The sequence below is a fragment of the Hypanus sabinus genome, chromosome 4 (assembly GCF_030144855.1).
Source record: "Hypanus sabinus isolate sHypSab1 chromosome 4, sHypSab1.hap1, whole genome shotgun sequence".
NCBI classification, from domain to species: domain Eukaryota; kingdom Metazoa; phylum Chordata; class Chondrichthyes; order Myliobatiformes; family Dasyatidae; genus Hypanus; species Hypanus sabinus.
In genome coordinates, this window is record NC_082709.1 from 53,495,243 (window position 1) to 53,513,811 (window position 18,569).

Consider the following 18,569-nt stretch of genomic DNA (forward strand, 5'->3'; position numbering starts at 1 on the left):
GAATTCATTTCAAGAGGTCTAGAATCCAAGAACAGGGATGTGATGCTAAGGCTTTATAAGGCACTGACGAGGCTTCACCTTGGGTATTGTGATCAGTTTTGGGCTTCTCATCTAAGCAAAGATGTGTTGACCTTGGAGAGGGTTCAGAGGAGGTTCACAAGGATGATTCTAGGAATGAAATGGTTATCATACGAGGAATGTTTGATAGCTCTGGGTCTGTACTCAGAGAAATTTAGAAGGATGGTGGGGTGGAGTCTTATTGAAGCCTTTTGCAAGTTGAAAGCCTAGACAGAGTAGATGTGGAAAGGATGTTTCCCATGGTGGTGGAGTCTAGGACAAGAGGATGCATCCTCAGGATAGAGGGGCAACCATTTAAAACAGAGATGCAGAGAAATCTCTTTAGCCAGAGGGTGGTGAATTTGTGAAATTTGTTACCACAGGCAAAGGTTGATACATTCTTGACTGGATACGACATCAAAGGTTAAGGGGCCAGGGAGTGGGGCTGAAGAGGGGAAGAAAGGATCAGCCATGATTGCATGGTGGTGCAAACTCGACGAGCCAAATGCCCAATTCTGCTCCAATCTCTTATGGTCTACTTCCCTTTTGCCCATGGTCCACTCTCCTTTTCTATCTGATTCCTTCTGCTCCAACCCTTTACCTTTTCCACTTATCTTGTCCCTGCATTTCACTTCCTCCCCCCAACCACTTGGCTTCATCTATCATCTTCCAGTTTGTCTCCTTCTGCTCCACTTCCCACATTCTTATTATGGCTTTTTTCCCCTTCTTTTCCAGACTGCATTATGGACCTCAGCTCAAAACGTCGACTGATTATTCATTTCCTTCAATGCTGCCCAACCTGCTGAGTTCCTCAGAACTTTGTGAGTATTTGTCACCACATACAACTTGAGATAAATTTTCTTACAGACATTCACAGTAGAACAAAGGAATACAATGGAATCAGTGAAAATCCACACACAAAGACTGATAAACAACCAATATGTAAAAGACACACTGTGCAAATACAAAAAAAAGAAAATAAATAATACTGAGAACATGAGTTGTAGAATTCTTGAAAGTGAGTTCATAGGTTGCAGAATCCTTTCAGAGTTGAGGTGAGTGAAGTTAATCACACTGGTTCAGAAGCCTGATGGTTGAAGGGTAATACCTATATCTGAATCTAGTGGTGTGGGACCTAAGGCTTCTGTACCTCTTTCCAAATGTCAGCAGTGAGAAGAGTGTGTGATTGAATAGTGAGGGTCCTGAATTCTCAATGTTGCTTTCTTGTGCAGTGCCCCTTAGGGATGTGTTCAATGGTGAGGAAGACTTTTCCTCTGATGGAATGGGTTGTATCCATTACTTTTTGTAGGCTTTTCCGTTCTTGGGGATGTGTGTTTTCATATCAGGCTGGGATACGCTTCACTATACATCTATAGAAGCTTGTCAAAGTTTCAGATAACACGCCAAATCTGCACAAACCTCGAAAATAGTAGAGGCACGGCTGCCTCTGAAACGAAGTTACATGCTGGTCCCAAAACAGATCCTCTGAAATGATAAATCCAAGGAATTTTAAGTTACTGACCTTGTCCATTTCTGATCCTCTGATAAGGTCTGGCTCGTGGACTTCTGGTTTCCTCCCCCTGTGGTCAATAAACAGCTCTTTGGTTTAGTTGAAGAGTGAGAGTTTTTTGTAGTGGAACCAATTCAATCTTCCCTCCTAAATGCCGATTCATCACCACTTTTGTTTCAGACAACAACTTTGGTGTTATCAGCAACCTTAAATATGGCATTGAAACTCTACTTAGTCTCAGTCATAATTATCAAATGAGTAGAGAAGGCAGCTAAGCACAAAGCCTTGTAGTGCACCTGAGCTGATAGAGATTATGGAAGTGATGTTTTTGCCAGTCTAGCTGACTGAGGTTTGCAAGAGGATCCAGTTGCACAAAAATGTAAGGGGTCCTAGGAAGGTTTCCTTCCCTTTGTTTCATGGTCTACTGTCCTCTCCTTTCAGATTTCATTCTGTTCACTCTTTATTCATTTCCACCTTTACCTCCCAACTTCTCTCATCATTTCCATTCCCTTCCCTCCATCCCTCTACCAAATTTCCTCCTTTCATCTAGATTCACCTGTCAGCTCATGCTCCTCCTCCTCCCCCACCCTTTTATTGTGGCTTCTTTCTTCTTTCTTTCCATCTGGTTAAAGATCTTGGCCCAAAGCATTGTTGATTTCCCTCCTTGAATGCTTCCTGACCCATTGAGTTCTTTGAGCACTTTGTGTGATATTGCTCCCTACTTGATCAAAATACATTTAAAAAGACAATGGTAACAATGTTAGGGGCCAGTACCTAGTCTCTTGTAGTGCAGAATATAGCTTGACTTAGCTAAGTGTGCAGACATGATAAAAATCTCAACGGACTAGAGATGGGCTTATCAGGCTGAGCCAGCATTTAATTAATCATCCCTAACTGCCTTGAGAAGATGGTGGTGAGTTGCCTTCTTATCTGTTGTAGTCCCTGAAGTGTGTGTATATCTTTACGGAGAAATTTCCAAGACTTTGATTCAGCAAAGGTGAAGGGTCAATGATACATTTCCCCCAAGTAAGCAGGTTGATCAGCACTTACACCACTATGTGCACATCACCTAGCATCTCTTTATGTATTTACAATCTGTCTATGTATATAACAGTTACTCATACACTCTGTTTTATATGATTGCTTTTATATTTATTGTACCTCTTTTATTTTATTGTATTCTTTATGCTTATTGTAAATTTTAATGCTGCATCAGATCTGTAGTAATGACCATTTTGTTCTTTGTTACACGTGTTCTGAAGAGTGACAATAAAGAAACTTGAATCTTTAATCGTGAAGTCAATGTGATGTGTGGTTAGGAGGGCATGTGCTTTTGTCCTGCCAGCTGATTGGTGGTGTGATCTAGGAATCGGTCTTGATGAGCTGCTGCAGCATATACTGTAGATGGTATAAGCTGCTGCTACTGTGCTTTAATGATGGATGGAGTGAGTGAGTGGTTGGTAGTAGGTGGGACTTCTTTCAGTGGAGAGACTTGTGAGCTCCTGACATCGATGCCTTCGGGAGATTAGCTCTTGATAGGGTCATCCATGGCAGTAAGCTCAAGGACGAGGTTTCAGAAAAAGAAATATCCAACCATGACCTCATCGGAGGAGGTCGCAGAAGATGACGTCAGGCTGTAGCACTGAAGGGTCCTTGCAATCCACGCCATTGGACCCTGACCTCAATCTGCCGAGGAGCTGAGGGTGGCTGCCTGGGGATCAGCCTCCCCATGTTAAACAAAGTCACACCTGCACCATAAGGCTGTGTGCTTAGCCCCCTGCTCTACTCACTTTACACATATGTCTGTGTGACTGACCATGCCACATTCAAGTTTGCTGATGACACCATGTTGTATCATTTTGTTTACTCCATTTCCCATCTTTGTTGCTGGTGGAACATATGATAGATTAGACGATGAAGACTGTGACCTACAGGTTCAAACATAACTTTTGGTTTATAGAGCAGTTGTCCTTCCTACGTTACTGCTTGGAGCTGAATCATGGACCACTTGAAATCTCTGGAACAATACTGTCGAAAGATTTTGAAGATCAGCTGGAAGGACAGATGCACTAACACCAGCATACTGGAGGAGGGCAACATGAACATGATTTCCACAACAATAAAGCAACATTAACTCTGTCCTGTCATTCCGATGTCTGACTCACCCCAAACAGGATCTTTGTGCCCAGTTGAAAGAAGGTCAGTGGGCAAAATAAATGCATCAAAGCAACAAAACCAACCTGAAGAAATTCAACATTACATCTACAAACCGGGAAATCATTGCACATCTGGAGGAAATCTGTTCAAGAGGGAGCTGTGCTGCATGAGGGTGACCTCCACTCTGCCTCAGAGAACAAGCGGCAACAGCAGAAAGAGGGAATGAATAACCAAAAGAACCAACCATTCGCCACAGTTACAACTTACTCATGTCCGCACTACACCAAAATCTGTGGATCCCAGATTGGCCTCTGCAGCCCCCAGAGGACCCATCAATAGGCAACCCCCAAGGAAAACATCTTACTTGACTTGAGAGATCACATTACTATGGAGGTGGGATGATTATCAACCAAGCTATGATGGCTTGCATGGAGTTGAGCTTCTCGAGTGTTATTGAAACTGCACTCATCCAGGCAAGTATTCCATCACAATCCCAGCCTGAGCTTTGTAGCTGGACAGGATTAAGGGAGTAAGGAGGTGAGTTATTCATCGCGCAATTCCTGACATCTGAACTAAGGCCTTAGCCAAAACTTTTCAATTGAGAAGAGAAGTGTTTGACTGCACGGGAGATATACATCTGACCAACTGGGCAAAAGGTGACATATGGGATTTCAATTTTGAAGTGGGGAAGAACGATGCTTTGGAGAGATGCAAGAAAGCAAGAAAGCATCCAGAAAATGGCAGGAACCAAGAACTGTGGAGGGAGAAGGAACCTTGGGATACACGTCAACAGATCCTCAAAAAGATTAAGACAAGTCACATGGGGTGCTTTTCTTTTTTTTAGAACTCAAAATCAGGGAAATTATTCTGGAATTATAGAGAGTATTAACTGAATATTTTAAATACAATTCTGGTCACTCTGCTGCAAATAATATGAAGAGATTGATAAAAATGTTGCAATGATTTAAATATCTTATCTGTAAAAAAAGGAACATGATGGGATTCTCTTTTTAGGAACAACCAAGGCTGAGAGGAGGCTTAATTAAAATGCACTAATGTACATCAAGGTAAGGCTTCAACATTTGTCAATAGCAATCTGTCAACTTGGCCAGGAGGTTATTCCTAAATATGCTTCTTTAGGCAGTGACTATCAAGAACCAAGCGTATCATGTGAGCTGGCATCAGTAGCAAGGCAACCCTGTGCTTGTCATTTACAGTGGTGGTCACCGGCAGTGTGCAACAGCTGTGCTCGCTGAGTGAACCAGGTATCCTCAACAATGGCAGGAGTTGGAGTTTATACTCTTGCATGGTCTCTCTTTGCCTTTCTGCTTCAACAGCTCAGTGAAATGTGCCCGCACTTCGGAAAGTCTGATCACCTACATGAGTACGGGCACGGCCTGAAGTGTGCAGCACCAGGAATGAGAACCATGAAGGTATGGACAAGGGAAGCAAAGGTGCTCTTACCAGACTGCTTTGAACCAACGGACTGGACTGTATTCAGGAATTCATCTTCAAATCTGGATGTGTACAAGGGGTGACTGATAAGTTTGTGGCTTAAGGTAGACGGAGTCAATTTTAGAAAACCTAGCACATTTATTTTTCACCCTCCCCTAGTGTTGCCACCATGTCCTTGTGGACCTGCTTGAGTGATAAGCCCTTGAGACTGAGGTAGCGGATGACTGCACGAAGGCTGACGTTATCTATTTTCTCGAACAGTGCTCACTTGCAATTTTCAATTATCTGAAACAGAAATATCACAAAAGCTATTAACTTCAAACTTTCTGCATAATCACTCAAAGAGTTGATCTCCACATGCATGTAATGAGAGCTGAATAACTCACCTCCTTCTACCTTAGGTCACAAACTTATCAATTACCCCTGCTGTGGACCACTTCCTGAGGTCCAAGACGCTGACTTCTACAAAGAAGGGATCCATATGCTTCATGACTGCTGGACTAGGTGTGTAAATGTAGGAGGGGACTATGTTGAAAAATAAATGTGATAGGTTTTCTAAAATTGACTCCTTCTACCTTAGGCCACAAACTTATCAATCACCCCTTGTATGCCACAATTGTTATTAAAACCTGTGCGGATGAGTATGAAAACATGCTATACATTCCCAAACCAAAAGCCATGAATGAACCAGGATTTTCATTATCTGCTGAGGGCTACACCTGTGACATTTAAGTCTGGTGACCCAGGTCTGTACAACAAAACCAGGTATGACCTGCAAAGGGGTATTTCAAGAGTGAAGAAACAATTCTAAGCGAGGTTGGAGGCAACATTAGATGCACGTCAACTCTGGCACGGTTTACAGGACATTACATCCTACAAAGTGAAACCCAATAACAAGTTTGGCAGCAACAGTTCACTACCAGACGAGCTCAATGCCTTCTATACCCACTTTGAAAAGGAGAATAGAACTACAGCTGTGAAGATCCCTGTGGCACCTGGTGACCTTGTGATCTCAGTCTTGGAGGCCAATGTGAACCCATGCAAGGGGGCAGGCCCCGATGAAGTACCTGATAAGGTTCTGAAAACTTGTACTAACCAACTAGCGGGAGTATTCAAGGACATTTTCAACCTTTCATTGCTATTGTCAGATGATCCCACATGGTTCAAAGGAGCAAAAATTATACCAGCGCCCTAGAAGAGTAATGTGAGCTGCTTTAATGACTATAGCCCAGTAGCACTCACATCTACAAAGATGAAATACTTTGAGAGGTTGGTCCTGGCTAGAATCAACTCCTGCCTCAGCATGGACCTAGACCCACTGAAATTTGCCTTTCATCACAATAGCTCTATGACAGACACAATCTCAATGGCTCTTCACACGGCCTTAGATCACCTGGACAAAACAATCACCTATGTCACTGATGCTGTTCGTTGACCATAGTTCCGTATTTAATACCATCATTCCAACAGTCCTGATCAATGAACTACAGAACCTGGGCCTCTGTACCTCCCTCTGAAATTGGATCCTCAACTTCCTAATGGGAAGAGTATGATCTGTATGCAGTGGTAATAATATCTCCTCTTCACCCTCTTCACTGACAATCAACACTGGTGCACCTCAGGGGTATGTGTTTAGTCCACTGCTCTACTCTCTATATACTCGTGACTATGTGGCTAGGTATAGTGCAAATGCCATCTATAAATTTGCTAATAATACAGCCATTGATTGCAGAATCTCAGATGGAGATGAGGGAGCGTACAGGAGTGAGATATACCAGCTAATTGAATGGTGTCACAGCAACAACTTTGCACTCAACATCACTAAGACCAAAGAGCTGATTGTGGACTTCAGGAAGGGTAAGACGAGGGGACACATACCAATCCTCATAGAGGGATCAGAAATGGAGAGAGTGAGCAATTTCATTTAGTGTGTGTATATATATGGATGTGTGTGTGTGTGTGTGTGTGTGTGTGTGTGTGTGTGTGTGTCTGTGTATATATAACTTGTTTTTTAGTTTTTCTAATTTGCTTTATATGGCTGCCTTTCACAACATATGTCAGTGATGTTAAACCTGATTCTGATTCAAGAATTCTCTGTTATTGCTGGTGGGTTCATATGAAATTCTTCTGCTCAATAATAAAGTAGTGTCAACAGGCCATTCCTTTAAAATGGATTAATATCGCGAACAATATTTTCACAGAGTAAAGTGTACATGTTGCATGCTGGTCCATTAATTTTGGTAACTAAAGCTTCTATGATTAGGTGTTAAGGGCTTACTAAATTATTCTCATTTGCCAACTAAGTGTATACACTCTGCCTCATTTTTTTTTCTGTGATGTGTTTTGTAACAGTAAAGTAATTGGAACTTTGTGAAAATTTCAGAACTCCAAAACAGTCACTGGTATCATTACAACAGTGGGAGTGTTGGTTTCATTTCCAGCATCTGCCTGACACTTTAATCTTTGACCTATTACTTCAGTGAAAATCTGAGTTTGGTGCTCCACTTCCAAAGTTACCTTCCTTCGTGCTAATATTTGTACCCAAATTACTGGAAAGGTCATCCCAAATACCATATTTCTTCAGTGGCATCTATATTTATTATTTATTCTATTTGTGTGTTTCTTCTCTCAGTAATATTGCTTTACTAATATTCATTTAAAAGAAAGATTTGTAGTAAAGATTAGTCCCTTTATTCCAGAGCCAGGCAGCTAATAATATCCTCAAGATGCAAGAGTTTCTGCAGATGCATAACATCTTGAGCAGGACTCACAAAATGCTGGAGGAACTCAGCAGTTCTGGCAGTATCAATGGTGGGAAATATACAGTCAAAATTTCCCGTTTCTATGACAGGCAACTTGTTTGTCTGGATCTTTGGTATATCTTTTTAGTTTATAGAAATTGTACCTGTGTTTGGGAAATCCTTTATCCTTTTTGTTTGAGGAATCCCTTGTGCTTTGGAAATGGTTTGTAATTGGAAATGCTTAAGATTGAAATCCTCTGTGAGTTTTAAATGTGTTTTAAGAATGTTGCATGGATTTAAAGATGTATCACAGTAAATAAATGAACTGTGTTTTAAACTACTTCGTTGGTTGAAAGCATCTTCTCCTTGGTAATGAGAGAAGATAAGAACATAAGAAATAGGAGCAGGAGTAGGCCATCTGGCCTGTTGAGCGTGCTCTGCCACTCAATAAGATTATGGTTGATCTAAGCATGGAATCATCTCCACCTATCTGCCTTTTCCAAATTATCCTTAATTCCCCTACACAAAATCTATCCAACCTTGTCAAAAATATATTTACTGAGGTAGCCTCCACTGCTTCATTGGGCAAAGAGTTCCACAGATTTACCACACTTTGGGAAAATTAGTTCTTCTTCATCATCCTAAATCTACTCCCCAGATGTTGAGGCTATGTCCCCTAGTTCTCTTGCCTACCAGTGGAAACAACTTTCTTGTCTCTAACTTATCTATCCCTTTCATAACTTTATATGTTTCTATAAGATCTTCTCTCATTCTTCTGAATTCCAACGAGTACAGTCCCAGGCAACTCAGTCTCTCCTCATAGTCTAACCCACTCATCTCTGAAATCAACCTGATGAACTTCCTCTGCACCACCTCCAAAGCCAGTATATCCTTCATCAAGTAAGGAGACCAGAACAGCACACAGTACTCCAGGTGTGGCCTCACCAGTACCCTATAAAGTTGCAGCATAACCTCCCTCCTCTTAAATTCAATCACTTTAGAAATGAAGGCGAACATTCCATTTGCCTTCTTGATACAAACAACCTCTTGTGATTCATACACAAACACTCCCAAGTCCATCTGTATAGCAGCAGGCTGCAATCTTTTATCTTTTAAATAATAATCTGATCTTCCATTTTTTCCTTCCAAAGTGGACGACCTCACATTTACCAACATTGTACTTCATCTACCAGACCCTTGCCCACTCACTTAACCTATTTATATCTCTCTACAGACTCTCCATATTCTCTGCACAGTTTGCTTTTCCACTGAATTTAATGTCATCAGCAAACTTAGATACACTGCACACGGTCCCCTCTTCCAGATCGTTCATGTACATTGTGAAAAATTGTAGCCTAGCACCAACCCCTGCGGCACACTGCTCACCACTGATTCTCTGTTTTCCCAATCTTCCAGTTTCCCATTATTCTTGGCAACGTTGTATGCATGTGCATTTAGTTTGATGACTTCCTTTATTTACTTAGTTATCCATGGCTGCCTCTCCCCACCCTTAGTGTCCTTGCTTTGAACTGAAATATACCTTTGTTGAGCACCATGAAATATCTCCTTGAAAATTTTCCACTGTTCTGCAACCATCTCACCATATAGCCTGTGCTCCCAGTCTATCCTATCCAACTCCTCCCTCATCCCATTGTAGTCTCCCTTGTTTAGGCATAATACACTGGTTTTAGATAATAGGTGTCCTCCATTTGTATGAGACAGTCATATAGTCACCAGTATTTCCAGGAGGTCCCTAACTACAGGATTGCTAATTTTACTTGGCTCATTGCACAGGACCAGATCCAAGATAGCATGTACCCCTGTAGGTTCAGTAACATGCTTTTTAAGAAAGCTATCAAGTATGCATTCTATGAAGTCCTCCTCAAGACTGCATTAACCAACTTGATTCACCCAATTTATGTGCAATTTAAAGTCCCCTATGATAACTGTTGTTCCATTCTTACATGCCTCAGATATTTCTCGGTTTATTGTCTTTGCCACTGTAATGTCACTATCCAATGGCCTATAGACAAATCTAACCAGTGATTATTTCTCTTTACTTTTCCTAATCTCTACCCAGACGGATTCACCATTCTGTTCCTTAGATCTTATATCATCTCTCACTATCTCCCTGATCTCATCCTTAATTAAGAGCACTACCCCACCTTCCTTACTTTCCTTCCTATCCTTCTGTATTACCTAATATCCTTGGATATTTAATTCACAATCTTCTCCACCCTGCAACCACATTTCTGTAATGGCCACTAAATTATACCCCTTTATATTATACAGAAGGGGCCCATTGCTTGAATAGTGGGTACTGGCAGCTAAACTCATTTGGAAAATAAACAGGGAAGTAAACTAGTCCTTGAATATTGGGTAGTTACAGTATAATCTCCCTTTAGTGAGAGTATTCATGGCTATTTATATCGATATGGCTTCAAGACTTCATTTGAGTTTCGAGCTTTGTGGTCAGGAAATCCAATACCATCACAATTAGAATCACATTGTAATTGACAAGGCATCTCTAAAGGGCCAAATACCTTTTGGAGAAACTAATTAGCACAAATATTCAAAAAAAAGCTTTTGACAACATAGAATTGAACACCTAAAATTAATTTTGGCAGTGCTGTCTCCAAGTACAATAATATGGTAAGTTCACAAAAAATTATTGATTGCCTATACTTGTGACCATGTTTGGTATGCTAAATCATAACATCTGTCTGGTCTGCCAGATTGAATTTGTCACAATGGTATAAATAACAGCCATGTTACCTCGTTTGATGCAGGCCAATTAATACAACCCCATTTTCTTAACATTTGGCTGGTGCATATGCGATGTCTTAGACTGTAGAACAATTTGCAGTTTTAACTTCAATTTACTGCTTGAAATTTACAGTAAGAACTAATAGCAAGCATTCTGAACCTGTTTACATTTACAGTAAGTACTGAAACCTGGTTCGTGTGTGAATTACTATCTGCTGTACTCTCATAGCTCCTGAATACTCCCTAAAAACATTACCTTGTTCTTCCCTTTTTACAAAATCTATTTATTTTTATAATGCAGCTTTTCATATCTTTGCACTATAATGTTGCTGCAAAACAAGAAATTCTTGAAATACAGTATGTCAGTGATAATAAATCTGAGCCTGCTTCTGATTCCAACTAGAGAGCAGGCTGCTGGGAGCACTGAAGTTGCAGAAACTCTGGTCTCATTTGGAGCACTTATTAGCAGAACCAAAAGAAAATTCAGTTTGGAACAGTCCTAAGGGCAAGAAGCAAAAGACTATGAATATGATATATATGAATTATATATAACATTGATGTACTTTAAAAATAAATAAACTACATTCAGAGGCAAGTTGAGAGTCAGTAACTTTACTAGATGATATCTGTCACACAAGGACAACCAGTAACTAAGGGGAAAATACAGTTGCTATGGTATCTATAGAAAATAAATAGTGTCATGCATCAGGTTAACAATACCCACCACCATAACCTTTAAACTGAAGTCAGCATGGTTTATTTAGTGGTTGATCTTGCCTGACAAGTCTGTTGGAATTCTTTGAGGAAGTCACAAGCAAAATAGACCAAAAAAAAGAATTGGTGGATACTGTTTACTTGGATTTTCAGAAGGCCTTTGGCAAAATGCCGCATATGACGCTACTCAACAAGACAAAGCCCGCTGTACTATCAGAAAAGTGTCAACATGGGTAAAAGACTGGAAGCCTGGCAGAAGGCAAAGAGTAGGAATAAAGGAGGCTTCTTCTGCTTAACTAGTGGTGTTCTGCAGGAGCTGATGTTGGGTGTGCTACTTGTCATGTTTGTAAAGGGGGGGGTTCTTCTTTTTTCTTTGTTACTGTGTATGTAATCAAAACGGCTTTGTTTTGTTAACTTGTAGGAATGCTTCTTTGTTGCGAGAGAGTGCTGGAAGCTTGTTTGGGTTAAAATTTACTGATAACGAGAATTGTATTCCTTTGTAAACCAAATGGGGATTAATGTTCTTTCTTCTGAGTCTGTAAGCTTTTGTTGACGGACTTTTGGGCAGATCGGCGTGAGGGGGTCGAGAGAGAGGACACAATGCTGTAAGCTGGCGAGCCCCCAGCGGGTCCGAGGCCAGGAGGTACTCCAAGGAGGGGGGATGAAGCTCGATGTGCTTGGTTGACCACTCGGAGGGTCCTGAGCTGAGAGTCGAGGAGTTCGGAGGGGATCAAATGGTGGCCAGAAGACTTCAGTAATTGAGCTCCAACGGTTGTGCACTAAGTGGTTTGGACTTTGATAAGTTTGGCGCCTTTTCTTTATTTTTTTCTTCATATATACTGTATCATTATTAATCACTTAGTTATAATAACCTTTATAAATTGTACTCATTTAATCGCATATGGTGTACTGTCTGTTTTTGGGCGAGGCGGGGACATCACACAGCATCCATACCAGCTGATTACCCAGTCTGGCGGGGCCGAAGGCTGCTCCCCCTAGACAAGAACAAGCTGAGCGAGCCTGAGGCGACCCAGGGGGTTACATGTTATATGTTAATGATCTGGATGGTGGAATTGATGGCTTTGTGGCCAGATTTGCAGATGATACAAAGACTGGTAGAGGGGCAGGTAGTGTTGAGACAGTGGACTTGGTCAGGTTGGGAGAATCGAAAAAGAAGTGGAGAAAGAATTCAGAAATCAGAGGTGCTGAGGTACTTGAGAGTCCTAGTGCAGGATTCCCGAAGTTTATCTTGCAGAGTGAGTCAGTAATAAGGAAAGCAATGCAGTTTTAGCATTCAGGACTAGAATAAAAAAGCAAGGATGTATTGATGCTTTATAAGGTATTGGTCCAAACAAATTTGGAGGACTCTGACCAGTTTAGTGCCTGATATCAAAGGAAGGATGTGCTGGCATTGGAGAGGGTCCAGGGAAGGGTTATGAGAATGATCTCAGCAATGAAAGGCTTAACTTAAGTAATTTTTGATGGCTCTAGGCCTTAACTCATTGGAGTTTAGGATGGGGCATCTCATTGAAAGCTAACAAATATTGAATAGCTTGGAGAGTGAATGTGGAGACGATGTTTCCAATAGTGGGAAGTCTTGGGCCATTGGACACAGCTTCAGAATAAAATGACATCTCTATAGAACAAGGATGAAGAGGAATTTCCTTAGCCAGAGCATGGTGATTGTTGGAATTTATTGCCATAGTTGCCTACGAAGAGCAAGTCAGTGGGTACCTCTAAGGCAGAGATCGATAGGTTCTTGATGTCAGCAACACCAAACACTGCTCCACCTCATCCTCTGATATTAGTATTGGCTTATTATTGTCACAGGTAGCAAGATATAGTGAAAAACTTATCTTCCAAACTGTTTATATAGATCAAATCATTACACAGTGATTTGAGCTAGAATAAGGTAAAACAATAACAGTGCAGAATAAAATATAAAAGCTTCCAACAAAGTACGTGAAGGTAAGAGATATAGTGCAAGATCATAATGCGGTAGATTGTGAGGTCAATAGTACATCTTATTTTGCAAGAGTTCTGTACAAGAGTCTGATAACACTGGGATAGAAGATGTCCTTGAGTCTAGTGGTACATGCTTTCAGTTTTTGTATCTTCTGCCCAATGGAAGGGGGAGGAGAGCGAACTTCTGTGGTGCGTGGGGTCCTTGACTTTGCTAGCTCTTTACTGAAGCAGCAAGAAGTATAGACAGAATCCACAGAAGGAAAACTGGCTCCTGTGATGTCCTGATCTGTGTTTACAACTCTGCATTTTCATGCTTTCACGTCTAAAGCTGTTGCCACACCTAGTCATTGTGCATCCAGATAGAAAGCTTTCAACAGTGCTTTGATAAAAATAGGTAGGAGTCTATAGGGATATGCTGAATTTCTTTAGCCTCCTGAGGAAGTATAAGCACTAGTGAACTCTCTTGTTTTGACATCAACGTGATTAGACTAAGGCAGGCTTTTAGTAATGTTCACAGCTAGGAACCTGAAGCTCTCGACCTCAACTCCACTGACATTGACAGGAGCGTGTGCTCCGCTACCCTTCCTGAAGTCAATGACCAGTTCATTTGTTTGTTGTCATGACAACATGTCACTAAGATCTCTGTCTCCTACCTGTACTCTGACTCTGGAAGTGCATTCCAGATATTCACCACTCTCTGGGTGAAAAAAAACATTTCCTTCAAATTCTTTCTAATTCTTTTATCCCTTGCCCCAAATCTATGTCCTCCGGGTTTATTCACCTCTGTTAAGTGCAAAAGCCTTCTACAGTCTACCATAACCATGCCTCCCCATGCCCATCATAATTTTATACATCTCAAAGCTATCCTTCTGCTCAGGTAAAAACAGACCTAGCCTCTCTCATAACTGAGACATTCCATTTCGGACAACATCCTGGAAAAATTCCTCTGAACCCTCTCTATCGAGGTGACGATGCCTGAGCTTTTTTTCCAGATCCTCCTCCTCCTCCTCAGGCATCAACCCTCTTCTCCTGTGCTTGTTCCTGACACCTGAAACACCCAGACTCCATGAAGCTGGAAAAGTTTACCCAATGTTTGAGTAAAGAGGCTCTGACCTCCCATTGTGTGCATGATAGCATAGTGGTTAGCACAATGCTTTACAGCACCAGCAGTAAGATCAGGGTTCAATTCCTCCCGCTGTCCGCAAGGAGTTTGTGCATTCTCCCCATGTCTCCTCCAGGTGCTCTTGTTTCCTCCACATTCTAAAGATGTATGGTTATTGAGTTCTGGCCTTGGCAACACTTGGCTACGTAGCATAATCCTCACAGACTTAATTTGACACAACTGAGGCATTTCTCGGTATGTTTCAACGTAGATGTGACAAATAAAGCTATTTCTTCTTTATCTCATTATTTGAATGGTTTGCCTCAATATTGACACAATAACAGGACATCAGCTCCTGAGCAGAAATACAAAAGCAATGTTCTGTAATCATTGAAAGTTTGGATTTATCACTGGTTTAAGATGGCACTAGTGAAACCCAGCAACTACTTATCGGTGGCAAACACACCAAAGAATACAACTAAATAACAAATTTTCTGGTAAACGATCACCTCAGACAATGGAGGCAAGGTGGAGTCAAGGCAAGTGGAGTGGAGGCAGAGTCCAGGCAAAATTGAGGCCAGTGAAGGCAAGACCCAACCACTAAAACCAAGAGTGAGCAAAGACCTGCGGCAGCATTGTCACTGGCACAGCACAGTAGTTTTGTGCCATCAAAGTCAATCCTACGGTCACGATGTGGTGAACTACATATACCTGTCTGGACACGCCCCCCCCTCCCCCGCTGACGGCTCCTGTGGCTCCTCCCACTGACCCCAGTCTAAAGGCGATTGGAGGCACAGCCCCTGCCTCAGTCTCCAGGGTGCAGTGTGGTGGTCAATTGCTGCTTGATCCAGAATGTAAGAGAGGATAGCGAGTGGAAGAATAAAGGACAGGTGGGGACTACACGGTTCCAGAATATTAAGTGTGTAGTAGAGAAAGGTGAGGCGGAACAAGTGATAAGGAGGACACATGTACAGAGGGATGGTCTGACGGAACATGGAGTTAAATGTGCAGAAAGAATAATTAAATTTAGGAAGGACAACAAAATTCTAGGGGCATATAGCCCGATGGGAGTTCGGGGAGCTGGGTTAAGCACAATAGACAGCGATTTAAGCAGAGAGGAGAAATGGGCTAAAAATTCTATATCTGAATGCATGAAGTGACAGAAATAATGCGGGTGAGCTTGAAGCTCAGGTGCGAATGGGTAACTATGATGTTGTTGGGACAACGGAGACATGGCTGCAGGGAGATCAGACCTGGGAAATGAATGTACAAGGGTATACGTGCTATTGTAGGGACAGAAATGTGGGCAGAGGGGGTGGGGTGGCCCTGTTGGTGAGGAATGAGATTCAGTCCTTTGCAAGGGGGGACATAGGATCAGGAGAAGTAGAGTCTGTGTGGATAGAACTGAGGAACAGTAAGGGCAAAAGGACCCTAATGAGTGTTGTCTACAGGCCACCAAACAGTAGCATGGATATTGGGTGCAAGTTGAAAAGGGAGTTAACATTGACATGTGGCAAAGGTAATGTCGCAGTAGTTATGGGGGAATTCAACATGCAGGTGAACTGGGAGAATCAGGTTGGTGCTGGACCCCAGGATAGGGAGTTTGTAGAGTGCCTACGGGATGCATTCTTGGAAGAGCTTGTACGAGAGCCGACCAAGGACAAGGCTATTCTGGATTTAATGTTATGTAATGAACAGGATTTGATAAGCGATCTTTAAGTAAAGGAGCCATTAGGAGGTAGTGATCATAATATGATGTTTTTTTTCAGCAATTTGAGAAGGATAAGGGCAGCTCAGAGGTGTCAGTGTTGCGGTTGAATAGGGGAAACTATGGAGCCATGAGGGAGGAGCTGGCCAAAGTTGACTGGATGGATATCCTAGCAGAAAAGACAGTGGAACAGCAATGGCAGGTATTCTTGGGAATAATGCACAAGGTGCAAAATCAGTCCATCCCCCAGAGAAGGAAGGATTCAAAGGGGAGAAAGGGGCCACAGTGGTTGACAAAGGAAGTCAGAGATTGCATAGCATTAAAAAAAAGGAAGTATGACAGAACTAAGGTGAGTGGGAGGACAGATGATTGGGAAGTTTTAAGGAACAACAGAACTTAACTAAAAAGACAATACAGGGAGAAAAAATGGGGTATGAACACAAGCTAGCCAGGAATATAAAGGAGGATAGCAAAAGCTTTTATAGGTATGTGAAGAGAAAGAAGATAGTTAAGAACAATGTTGGACCCTTGAAGAATGAATTGGGTGAAATTGTTAAGTACTTTAGATCTGTCTTCACTCAGGAAGACACAAGCAATCACCCAGATGTATGGATGGGCCAAGGACATAGGGTAACAGAGGAAATGAAACAGATTGACATTAGGAAGGAAACGGTGATGAGTAGACTGATGGGACTGAAGGCTAATAAATCCCCAGGTCCAGATGGTCTGCATCCTAGGGTACTAAAGGAGGTGGCCCTGGAAATTGTGGATGCATTGGTAATCATTTTCCAATGTTCCTTAGATTCAGGATCAGTTCCTGAGGATTGGAGAATGGCTAATGTTATCCCACTTTTTAAGAAAGGAGGGAGGGAGTAAACAGAGAACTATCGACCTGTCAGCCTAACATCAGTAGTGGGGAAGATGCTAGAGTCCATGATTAAAGATGAAATAGTGGCATATCTAGATAGCAGTGATAGGATTGGGCCGAGCAAGCATGGATTTACCAAGGGTAAATCATGCTTGACTAATCTGTTGGAGTTTTTCGAGGATGTAATCAGGAAGTTAGACGGGGGGAGATCCAGTGGATGTAGTGTACCTCGATTTTCAGAAGGCATTTGATAAGGTCCCACATAGGAGATTGGTGGGTAAAATCAAAGCTCATGACATTGGGGGGAAGAAAACTGGTTGGCAGATAGAAAGCAAAGGGTAGCGGTGAATGGGTGTTTCTCGGAATGGCAGGTGGTGACTAGTGGGGTGCCACAGGGCTTGGTATTGGGACCACAACTGTTTACGATTTACGTCAACGACTTAGATGAAGGCATTGAGAATAACATCAGCAAATTTGCTGATGATATTAAGCTGGGTGGTAGTGTGACATGTGATGAGGATGTTAGGAGAATTTGGGGTGACTTGGATAGGCTGGGTGAGTGGGCAGACACTTAGCAGATAACGTTTAATGTGAATAAGTGTGAGGTTATCCACTTTGGGAGTAAGAACAGGAAGGCAGATTATTATCTGAACGGTGTAGAGTTAGGTAAGCGAGAAATACAAAGAGATCTAGGAGTCCTTGTTCATCAGTCACTGAAGGTGAATAAGCAAGTGCAGCAGGCAGTGAAGAAGGCTAATGGACTGGTGGCCTTTATTACAAAGGGAATTGAGTACAAGAGCAAGGAAATCCTCTTGCATTTCTACAGAGCCCTGGTGAGACCACGTCTGGAGTATTGTGTACAGTTTTGGTCTCCAGGGTTAAGGAAGGACATCCTGGCTGTAGAGGAAGTGCAGGGTAGATTCACAAGGTTAATTCCTGGGATGTCTGGACTGTCTTACGCAGAGAGGTTAGAGAGTCTGGGCTTGTACACTCTGGAATTAAGGAGATTGAGAGGGGCTCTGATTTAAACATATAAAATTATTAAGGGTTTGGACAAGATAGAGGCAGGAAATATGTTCCAGCTGCTGGAAGAGTCCAGTACCAGAGGGCATGGTTTGAGAAAAAGGGGTAGGTCATTTAGGACAGAGTTAAGGAAAAACTTCTTCTCTCAGAGAGTTGTGGGGGTCTGGAATGCACTGCTTCGGAAGGTAGTGGAGGCCAATTCTCTGGATGCTTTCAAGAAGGAGCTAGATAGGTATCTTATGGATAGGGGAATCAAGGGATTTGGGGACAAGGCAGGAACCGGGTATTGATAGTAGATGATCAGCCATGATCTCAAAATGGCGGTGCAGGCTCGAAGGGCCGAATGGTCTACTTCTGCAGCTATTGTCTATTGTTCTTTCTTCCAGCCAATAAAAGCCTATATCTCACCTCACGTCTCCAAGAGTTATTGATGGTGCATCACACAACAAGGTAGATTTCAAAGATAATTCAGCATATAATGACTTCAGATATAACTAGAAGAA